This window comes from Atta cephalotes (assembly GCF_000143395.1).
Source record: "Atta cephalotes unplaced genomic scaffold scaffold00011, whole genome shotgun sequence".
Lineage (NCBI taxonomy): Eukaryota > Metazoa > Arthropoda > Insecta > Hymenoptera > Formicidae > Atta > Atta cephalotes.
The window spans coordinates 1,908,663-1,921,032 of record NW_012130075.1 but is presented as its reverse complement, the minus strand read 5'-3'; the positions used below and the strand labels follow the sequence as shown (position 1 = coordinate 1,921,032).

Genomic DNA, 12,370 nt, shown 5'->3' with positions numbered 1-12,370 from the left:
AATGTTAACTCTATTTAATCATTTGGAAGTAACTATAACATTTTACTTTCTAAATTACTTATTTGAATTGTATATTAAATTGATAATCCTAATTTATATTTGTCATTATTATAAAGTAATAATCTTAGGAGACTGCAATAAAAACAGATTTTTATAGAACGACCTGTTTGTTTTTCTAGAGCCGGGCCATTGTGTGCATCGAGACGCTGTCGCGCGGAGCTACCCCAGCCCAGAACCAGTTATGAACATATAATTAAGCTCGTTTTAATAAGTTTTTATGTAGACCTTACGCGTAAGGATGTATAATAAAAATAAGTGTTGAATAAACCAGATACGTTGAGACAAATGGCCATCGATGATTTTGTTACAATAAGTACGTAACTGCTGCAAATTGAACTATATTCCATGATTACCATATCGTAATTTAACGACGATATCGTAACTTAAAATACATGCTAAATGAAGATTGAGACTTAATAGACTCTCTTCTGTAATTCTTAACAGTGTCGGTATCGTTGTACTTATATATTGCGCAGTTTTTTTATCATATATAAAACAATGTAACAATGTACACGACATCGGCGTTACACTGTCATTAAGAATTACAGAATAGGGACTTACATAGAAGTATAATGAAACGTTATGATTGAAGCTATGAGTAAGAAGTGCGAAGGATTATGTTCCGAGGTAAGTTAACTATGTTCGCCTCTTAACTTCTCTAATTACAGTCGGGCAGTGTTACGAGATCTCTCACCGAGATTATCGAATTAAAGAGAATTAGAGGAAGACGTCATCAGACGCTAAAATAAATTCGCGTTTACGAATCGGTATACCTCTTCGAAGAGATTACAATTCCTCGATAGGGATCCGCCATTTTTCGGATAAAGAATGGCCGACCGCGTTTAATTTTCTGATGCGAGCGACGAGGGTCGACGAAGGAAGGGCGGATCTTGGCTCGTCTTCTCTGCCAACGTCGTCATCGTAAAGATCAGAGTATGGCTGCTCCGGGGAAATTCGCGTGTAATTTTAAGATCCGAACGAATATTCTGCGGTGAAGTAACATGATGATGGATATCAGCAGATTTTAAATGAAGATTTATAGTTTTCCATTAGTATCTTTTGTTTCTTTTTATATTCATTTATAGAACATTCATAAAGATAATTTTATATATTTGTAATCTATATGTTGTGTCTTATTATAATTTTCATATTGTTATTCTTGTTGAAATATCAATCAAAATGAATTTATCACATCGATCACTTTTTGTTGCATTGCATCAGATGTTACAAAAATAGTTATTTATTTATTACAGACTTAAAAATGTATTTTTTTAGAAATTTAGTTTTTACAGTATTTTTTTATAGAGATATTTTTTACACTATTATATATAGATATCAAAAGAACAATGGTAATTCAATCCTTTGAGTTAAATAACATTTTGTTATTTCTAATTTTCATGTCACAATGTAAATCAATCTCCATATCTGTAATTAATTTCAAAATAATCAATGTCCATACGTATTAACGTATATTAAATTGAGTTAATACATTTTTGTTAGTTAAATTGTTTAACTTTAATGTTTTAGTTGTATTAACGACATATAAAAATGATAAAAAACAACAAATTGGATATAATTTGATATTATGAATTTAACAGTATAGAATGCACTTACATGAAACTGGCGTTATATATTTCATTTTACGGTGAAGCCGGCGTACATCTTCCGTGTTCTCGGTTTATCGTTCGATAGAACCAAGTGGGCCACTCGCGATTTTCCCGACAAAAGCGAATACTCGGTATATATAAGAAGGGAAGATATTGGCCCGTCTTTTCCATCCAGTAGTCGTCACCGTGGAGACGACTAGTGAGTCGTGGGTGTTCTCTTGAATTCTCGATCTCGGAGAATCTGTCTCCTACATGGACGGGCGAACCCTCTCCGGAATCTAACCCACCCTTGCCGTTGCGGAGGATCGCAAGGACGAGGGTTGCCGACGAGGTCTCGCCTGATTGGCGGCTGTGGACTATCGACCAACCCGAGACCAGCCCTTTGTTTTAGCCACCACCCTTGACGGTATCGAGGATATCCAACTTAAAGTCGGGTCATTGAACGTCCATGAGATTTCGGTTGACTTGTTTTATAAAAATGAAAAAAATGAGAAAATTACATCGTGAGAAAATATTACGTAAATTTTGTGTTTCTCATTAAATAAATAAGATTAAAATATAATTTAGTTTAATAAATTACCATTACCATAAATATGATCAAATGATATCATAGAAGAAATATTATCACGATATATTAAGAAATAATACTGATAATGAATAATAAAATAATAAAAGAATAATTTAAAGAATGTCATAAAATAACAAGCAAGTCTTTTATTTATTGAGAAAATTTATCATGTAATGATCTACAACCGAAGAGATTGAGAGAGCGATGCAAAGTCGCACGACGTTACAGCAAAGCGCATCGTACTTGCATTCTCGCTCGTGGATCGATGATGCAGCACGTGCTGCGGCCTTGTAATACACTGCGTTCACCTGCATACCATACGTCCCTACTGCACCTCGGCTGCTTAGCATAATTAGTGACTGATGATTAACAGGCGTGCATCAGCACCGGGTAATAGCTTAATTAATTCGCGTGTGCTAATACTGTCTCATCGCGGAGATCGGCCAGCACCTCACAATTACTGTTTGCTCCAAAATAGCGCACTTGCCATCCATATAACCATCCATATTTTTTTCGAGGATATTATTTGTCGCGCACTTTACGTATTCTTAATTCTCTGATGCGACAAAACATCAAAAGAGAAGAATGATAAATTCATCAGTTTCGTTATTCGATGCAATCACGTATATTTGATTAATATATTGGACAGATCTCTCTTGTCTCATTTAATTTTTTAATAGAAATTTTTTTTTATTTCTTTGCAAATAGCAATTAATTAATCCTAGAAGTGATATAGTATTAATATTTTCTGAATTTGTTGCAGTGGAATCTTATTTTAAAGAGTAAATATTGAGCCAGTCTTGAAAAAGAACTGGCTTAATTTTCAATCTTAAAAGTAAGTGACAGAATTTTTATTTGTCTTTATCCCTTTATTTCTAGTAACCACTGAAAGTTCAACCACTGGCACAGTTCAATGACTACTTCATTTGTACGTAAAATTTACGTATCGATAACGATGGTTAAACAATTTAGCATACACTCAAGATTCATTTTTCCGCGATGTATCCGGAATCGGATTACGATCGATTTTCAACATATTCGCATTTTCATAATGACGATCGGAGTGATGATATATTTAGAGTACGTCACATGATGTGATCAGCATGGCGCGGCTTAATTAACATCGGCATTATTTTAATTGGTTGCGATTGTATATCAAATATGTATGTTTCAAATTGTCCTTACTATAGCGTACGCGCAAGAATCCATACAATAGCACGCACGAGAAATGTTATTGTTAGATCGGTAAAAAAAAAAGAGGGAGAAAACGTAAGAGGAACACGGGGCGAGGCCGAACGTGGCCGCGCGGCTTAGCCGTCAATCAGCCCTATCTCCCTTGCCAAATTACTGTCAAACGCAATTAGAATTGACGTGGAAGGCTGGGGCTAAATCAAAATCGTGAGGTAAACCCCCTCGATAACGATTTCAATCCCGGAGGCTATGCTCAGTCGCAATTTTCTCCCGCCGCTAATTAATACACCTCGTATCGTACGTCAATTCGACAGTTCTACCTTCTCTCTCTCTCTCTCTCTCTCTCTCTCTCTCGCCTCTCGTCTCTTCTTTGTTGGGCCCTTCATCCGTCCCTTCTATCCTCGATCTGATATATGGCGATTATCGAAAAAGAGGAAGTTATATTTTTGGAGGTATTTTGATGGTTGCGCGCGAATCGATATTCTGTGGACATATTAATGGAGACGGATGCAAATTCGTTGCGAATCGGTAATTGAAAAAGAGTCGTGCAAATTAGCCACGGTTGAGTGAAAGTACGCGTTGTACGTACAATGATGTTTGCTGCAGAACGCTCGGAGTGATTAATTTTAACGAATTCTCTACACGATCATAACAAAATCAATGTACAAAGTACGCTAACACGGAAAAAAACACAGTTGAAAACTTCACTGATTCAGCACATCTATAGTCGTAATATACAAACAATCAATTTTCTATGTTAAAATAGCAAAGTTGATAGCTAAATAACATTAATGATTTGTTAAATCATCAAATCTTCTTAGTTATCGATGTTGATTTCGCATAATAAATTATAAGTTTGCTGTACCATCCAATTAATTTTTTTTCCATGTAGTTATTCAATCTGTATGAAACTAATTTTAAAAATTCGTAATATTTTATAAATGAATTAGTGTACATTTAAATTTGCATCGATAAAAGCAATACTTGTGAATTTTGCAATAGCGTTTTGTTTTCTATGCTTCTCTTTATTTGTTCCGTTTTTCACTCGCGAGAACTCATCGGAGAAGAAATTGAAGTCTTGCGAAGGTAAATCTTTCGTCGGATCCATCCTAGAATTCTTTTTTTCTCGCTCGCCTCTTTTTTCCTCCGAAGGAGACGAGATCCTCTTTAGAGGTGGAATGATATATATTAAAGAGATGCTTTTTGGCAATAAACAATCGAGCAACGAGGGTCGGAGGCAGTTAGGTGGGGCATTAGGGTGAATTATTCTGGCCACCCAGCGTAAAAAGACCGATGAATCATGGGAGTAACGGGGTTCTTGCTCTCCCGATGATGTTGTATCTTGTTCTACGGCCTCTTAAACTCGACCTTACGACAGTTTCGTCCCTCATCTAAAATCTAACACGCTCGTTCTGACCTCTCATCCTTTTGGTACACAATATAATAATGTGAAATGTTTTCTAACTTCATTCTTTTCATTTGACAAGTTATTTTTAGATATACCTATGTATGTAAACAAAAATAAGAGATCAAATTATTAAAGATTTAATTCATTATGTCAAATTTTTTAAAAATAATTCCATGCAAAAATAATGATAGTTTAAGTATAAAAATATAAATATAACCATTATTCATACGCGCAGTTTATATATTTATTTCGCTTATTTTTGACATACTATACATAATATAATAAAGAAAAATTTTTAATAATATATTGTGAAAATAATTTTATACATATAAACGATACATAGTTTATATATTTATTTCTTTTCTAGGTGACATAAATGTATATAAAAAAAAACAATTTTCCTGAACTATATGAAAATTTAGCTGGATACAGATCTGAAAATAATTTTATCAGACTATCTATAATTATTAAAAAATAATTAATAGAACGCTTAAACATTAAAGACAATATTACCATTCAAGCGTTCTACATAATTATTTTAATGATACAACAAAATTATTTTCCTATGTGTGTATCTAGTTCAGTTTTATAATGTTTCAATAAAATTCTTTTAGTGTAATAAAGAAAAAGTTTTACCTTCATTTATAAAAATTAGAATTTCTAGGCATAGTAAATGCGCCATCATTCCCAACGCGACAGCTGCAATTGCTGCTGCAATCCAGCATCCATGCTCTTGTGCATCCATAAATACAGGATGTTCGTATAATCGTGAGCATTCGTGCGTGTATACACACACACACACACACACACACACACACACACACACAATTGCGTACGCATGCACACGTACTGCCACTAGTACCGTATTACCCGGGGTCGGGACTTTTTCATTACTGTAAGAGCCGATTGCATTTTTTTACGTCTCCCAACGATGAGGGTGTCCAATCTGGAGAATCGCGTGGAAGGAGGGCCATCTAATCACGTGTTCCTGGCAATCGTGTCCTGCGTCGATCCTCGCCACCCCCGCTCTTCGAACGGCCACCCTTTCATCCCCGCACCAGCGTGTCCTCATCCTTGGACACAATCCTCTTCTAGAGAGAACGAAGAGCCTTTTATTCGATGGCTGTAGGGACGACTGGGACGCGGTTTCTATCTTTCTCATTTTCTCTTTTCCTCTCCTCTCTCTTTCTCTCTCTATCTTCACGTGATCTCTTTTTTTTCTCTTTTTTCTTTTTTTTTGCACCACACAGACCGCCCTTTCACTATCCGGGGACGCCTCTTCAATCGGGCTTAGCCGCCCGGCGTAATTAAGCCGCGATTGAAAATTAATCATCGGATCGATTTCGTGCGTTGGCGTCGCTTGCGATTCCTCTCCGCGGAAGGAACGATAAAAAGGAGCTTCCTTCTCCCTTCTCTTCTATCTGCTCCCAGGATATCGGGACGAACGCCGGGAGTTGGATGAAGGTGAAGGTCCTTTGATCTCGCAGGGCATCTCTTCTTCTATTCCTGTCTTTATGGGACGCGCAAGCTCCTTGCGCCAATTATCTCACGCCCACGAGAATCATTATTTTTGCGTTCCATCGGTAGTGGTTTATTTCCTATCTTCTTCTTCGTCGCGTCTTGTTTCCTCGCGTAAGAAGATTTACGTAACGATCGTGACCCTATCATTTCTGGGCGAAATGAAAGTAACTCGACATGTCAGAGAGAGAGCGTCGACACTAAAAATAAAATATGCTCATTGAAAATCACTGATGTTTTTCTGAATGCAAGATCCGGATATTCGATGGCGAATTGCAGTTTCTCTACTTCTTATGATTTTTTTAATTGATAAATTATTATATAACAATATGTAAGAGTCACTCCAGTGTTTCCATATCTAAAGACATCGGGGTTTTTCAATAAATTTTTTTAACACATAATTTATTTTTAATTACAAACACAAGATAAATGCGAATAATATATTCTATTGCAGTATATAAAAGAATAGTGATAATTTCTCATTTCTCGCAGCCAAGTGAGTTCGGTATGTGCTTAGTATTACACTATAACACGTGATCATAGAATGCATAAACCGTTTAAGATTAAAATACTGAGATAAAAAATTATTTAATTTTCCCTTAAGTTTATAGTTCCTTCACTCTTTTTTTTAATTCTTTTTTTGTTATAGTTTTTTTAATAACTGAATTGATCTGTGTTTATCACGCGTATATTGTATTTAGCTCCAATTTACTTGCGTTTGTAATATCTTTCTATCTCTTGGGAGACATTATAATCGAGAAGAGATTTTATCATCGTTCAATTATCTTCTCCTTCAATGTAACGAGGTCGCGGAGAAATTTTTTTCATACCATGATTTCATCATTATCTGTTGTCACATTACTTATTATCCATCGATTTTAATAGCAATACACTCGCTGTTCTCGTATTTACTTGTCCTACATCGTGAATAATCGATCGAATTCACCTATCCGGAAGGGAAAATCGGAACGATGAGATCGGCTGACGACGGAAAGAATTAAAGACTCGTCCTTGTCGGCAGTCTTCCAGCTTCCAGCTTCCAGCTCCGAAACCGAGCCTGGGAGCTCAGACGGTCGAACGAGCCTCGGTCTCTTCTTCTTCCTCATCCTCGCGAAATCCCAATAATCCGCGATGAGACACAGATTGAGTCCATGGACGGTGGAAAAAAGCACACAGGGAAGAGGAGAAAAAGAAGGAATGAGGAAGGGGAACGAGGAACGGAATAGGGAAGCGCGGTGCCGGGAGAGGTAGAAAGAAAGCTACGCGGCAGGAGAAGAAAATTGGAATCTTTCTGGAACGGAGGATGATAAAATTGCGGATGGTCAGGTGTTACTGTAATCCGGATTGAGACGAGCTGCGAGTGGTACATGCGCTTCAACGCTATATAACGATATATATACGTATGTATTGTACATGTATCTACCTTGGTTTTCTCGTGCAGCATCCACGATTTCATCTTGAAATGTCAATGTACCTGACTCGCTTTCAATTATAAAGAAAAGTCGTTGTATTTTATCGGAAGTAAAAATACTGGAGTGATATTAACTTGAAAAATGCGTTAAGTCAGATTTTAAAATAATACATATTAGGTGTAGTAAAAAGAAATCCATTATTTTATTTTTCCATTCAATTTCATGCAAAAATAATGGATTTCTTTTTACTACTAATATATTATATGAAATTTAATTTTATATACATATTATTGGAATTGGTTCGATAAATCAAACTTATTAAATTTCACACATATTATTTTAAAATCTGACTTACAATCGAGTTTATATCACTCCATTTTTAAAAATGCCGAATTAATATATTATTCACACATTTCTTATGAGAGATGAAAAAAAATTAAAAGTAGAAAGTAAAAGAAATATCCAAAAAACTAAGAAGAAACCGAGAAACTAAAGAGATTTGTATGAGATTTATAAAAGGGAAGAAATACGGAGTACGAATCCATTATCGTTATTAATTCGAAAAGCTTTGTTATTGTTGCAAGTGCGTGCAGCTTTAATGGCAAACGCATCGGTAGACGGTTACATCGCTGTCTTTGACAAACTCCGTGAGGGAACCGATCCGGTAGACCGATTTAAAAAACACGACCGACCGCTAACGGCCTGCGATTATTTTAATTCAGCCAGATAGGGCGAGCCCAGAGAGCGGGACTCGTAATTTGTTTCGAGATCGTATCTTCAAAGTGGCTCGTAGTCGGCATGAGGGAGGGAATATTCTCTCTCTGGTGCAGGATGAGGAATAGGACGTCCTGGGCGTGGGTCGTCCGCCCGGGAGAAGCCCGCATAGAGATCGCTGGCAGAAGGACGAAGGGAGGAGCCCTATAGGACCGTCTCAATCTGTCCATTCCTCGTAATCACCGACGAAACGACCTGGGGATTGGTGGCCATCCCCTTGTCTTCTAGTATCAACTTCAATATCCTTTCCTTTTTCCTTTTTTTATCCCATGTCGCGTGTATAATGCATTTTTTGAAAATACTTAAATTAGCAACGTTTATATAAATCTCTTAATATTTCAATTTTAAGATCTTTTTAAGCCTGCATGAATTTTGGGATATAGTATTTTGATATATTTAATATTATATTCCAAAAATATGTCTGAATCATATACTGAATCAAAATTATACATAAATACAATTAAATATTCATTAAATTAATGAAAATTGGTTCAATGAATTCTTATATTGATTTAGATTAGATAACACTAAGATTAAAGATAAAATTTTAGGAAAATTTTAGAAACACTTAACAAATCTCTCACTATTCTTAATGCTAACTATAATTTTTATCATGAGAACTTTAATTTTAATTCAACTCTTACTCTTATTTATTTCCTGTTATAGACGGATCCTTAGTAACATATTGAAAATAGCATTTACAAAGGATTTACGTGTTATTGACACATTGCTACATCAATATCTCACTCGCGCATATCACTATACATATAAATTTTCGTATAACAATTACGTTTTAATTAGACGTTAAATCCAATTTTAAGAATCCACGCTGTTTCTTCATGCAAACTACTATTATGGATTATTTCGTAAGTACAGATTGTACAGCTTTTATATGAAGCAAATGTTGTCATGACATGATAGCTCTGGAACGCTATATTAGATTAAGAAATGGTAAAGATCTCAATTTCGAAATTTTTTGTCATTCTCAGCATTAGGCTTCGCTTCATAGACATGTATCAATGCGTATACTTTAATCCTGGAAAAGGATTTTTAAATCAGTAAGGGAAGAAGAAAATAATTGTTATACAAAAATTATATGGTTTAGTCGATAATACACATTTTAGGATTCCCTTAGAAAAAGATGAATAAATTGTAGGTAGTACTATTCCGTCAATTTCAAGTTTAAAATAATATGAAAATTTACAATGACAAACAATATCTCTTTGCATGCTTATGTAATTATATTATACAATCATGATTACTCCCTGAAAGCACAAGCACAACTTTTTAATTTTTAAATGTTCAACATGTGCTGCTCAGAAACATAAACATTATCACGAGAAATGGACGAGAAAGCTCTACACTCAGAAAAAAAGTTACTGTTTCTAAAAAAAATGTTAGTTGATTTAACTAATTGCAGGTCATGGACTGTCAGCAAATATTTGTCATTTAAACAAATAATATATTCATATGACTAACATATATTTAACTTAAATATAATATACAATATATTATATAAATATTTGAATTAAATAATTCCTATGAACTAAACGTAGGTATTTATTCATGTTAACTTTTTTTTCGGTCCTTGTTGACAAGATAATCTATTGTACATTGGCGAGAATAAAGATAAGTATTATCAAAGTTGTGAAAAACATTTAATTGAGGCATTCCTTAGATATACATATAGGCTATATATATATATGTTTATATCGTGCGTTTAAATCGTTTCCGATTTATATAATAGGTATTTTGATTTAATTTACAGAAGTTACAGGATAAGTAAGTTCACCTATTACAGATATGCCGTGGCCTAAATGTAAACCATAGTTATAGATACTGGATAAATATTCTATGATATGACGATATATCAGAATCATATATGAGTAATTTTTCGAGGAAACTTTTTCGCGTGTTTTTCCTTCACGACCGCCGCCGAGGCGAGAGGATCGGGAGGTCAGGTCCACTACGCTCGTTCCCGTATCGTATATCGCACATATCACGTCGAAGGATCGGTGTAAGCCGGTAGCGCGATAGCCTGTTCCCTCTACGGCGCGGATGCAGCGGTCCAGCCGCAGCAGCCGTGGCCACATTCGATGCGCACAATTAATATCAGGCCATATCTCCGATCTCTCATTATTACCTGGCGTCCACCGATGCGTGTGGGTGTCAGTTGTTCCCGTAGGAACCGAATGTCGCGCGTGTGTGCGTGCACGCGGCGGTACGGTGGTGTACGCGCGTATTGGTACCGGCTACCGTACACCACGGGACACCAGAGTCGACCATGCATCACCCTAACGAGCCGGGCATCGCGTGCCGATCTGTATTAAGGATTTATAATCCTCCGGACGCCAGAGAGCTCCTAATGTCCTGACCGAGCGCGAAAGATTTGCCTATATGTCCACTCGCGCGAGCGATCGAGGCGGATACGAGGGAGGCAGGTCCTCTGGCTGTTTCTTTCCTCTTCTGGACACATGGAACAGGTGGGCACACCCACGTCGAATTTTTCCCACGTGCGCCCGGTTGGTAAATTGCACGTGATTCGGGCATGAATCGTTGGGTAGAAGCAGCGTTTTAAGTAATACATATTAAGATGTATACAGTGGCTGCCAAAAGTTTCCAACATATAATTTTATGATAATTTTTATCAATCTGTTTTTTAATTTAAATTATAAGTACATATTTTAAGAAGTATCGCATTGAATTATTTTAGTAATATAAAATTTCAGTTTTTACTCTGCACGGAAAAGAAAAGTTGTCTCTTACTCAACTTTCTTAAAGCTATTAATGTTTCTAGCAATGTAGATTAACTTTAATCTCGGTTCAATTTACTCTCTATCTTTTTTTTTTAATTTTAGAAATAGATGAAATTAAATTAAACTAAGATTAAAGTTAATCTACATTAGTAGAAATGAATATAAAAGAGTTAATTTGATTTACTATCCATTGATATCTGAGCCATCGTTTGTCGAAAAACGTTGAAGAGAGAGAGAGAAGTTTATCCAATTTTAATTATATACACACAACTTCATTTTTTAATTTTTTTGTATACGTTATTGCATTCATTTTAAAATCGCATTCTTTAATAGCGTTACCTAATACATTAAAATACTTTTTCGTGCACACCTATTAACAAGTACAAAATCAGTACTACTATATCTTTAAGATATTACATATATCACATCTAGACCAACATTCGAGAAACGCGTTCCGATCTTCCCTTCCTTCCGCCGCCTCCGGAAAGCGTGAACGTGCGTAGCTCCCAAAGACACGAGCAGCATTCCGGGGCTAAGCACATATTAATTAGACGGCGTGCCGGCAGGAAGGCATAACTCCTTTGGGGATGGTTCGAGGCCGTTGCACGACGTCGGTCGTGCCGCGGTTTCCGAGTGTCGTGTTACCATACCCCATCCCGCGTTGCTGCCTGGCGGGCAGAGGCCGAGGCCTTTCCTTCTCTCCTCCTGTGTGCGTCCGTAGGACCCGCGGGTGGCCCCTAGTCCCGGCCATACGCCGTCTGGGATCTAAGGCCCAGTACGTGGGCTCTCGCCGAGAAGAAACCGAGCACGACGCTACTGCCGCATTAATAACACTGGTAGCCACTCATATGTTAAACGTCCACCCTGTTATGCTTGCCACCGCCACCGCCGTACAGTGACGGTCACACAGAGAGAGAGAGAGAGAGAGAGAGAGAGAGAGAGAGAGAGAGAGAGAGAGAGAGAGGAGGAGAGAGAGGAGAGACGACGTACCGACCGTACGTACGTACGTACGTACGTACGTACGTACGTCGTCGTCGTCGTACGTACGTACGTACGTACGTACGTACGTACGTACG

The 12,370-nt window shown here is 36.8% G+C and overlaps 1 protein-coding gene across 1 annotated transcript in view; it reads left to right on the top strand.

Moving 5' to 3' along the window:
* LOC105616998 (transcription factor Sox-2) overlaps positions 1-12,370 on the top strand; it is a 126,787-nt gene that overhangs the window by 113,911 nt on the left and 506 nt on the right. The window lies entirely within an intron of this gene.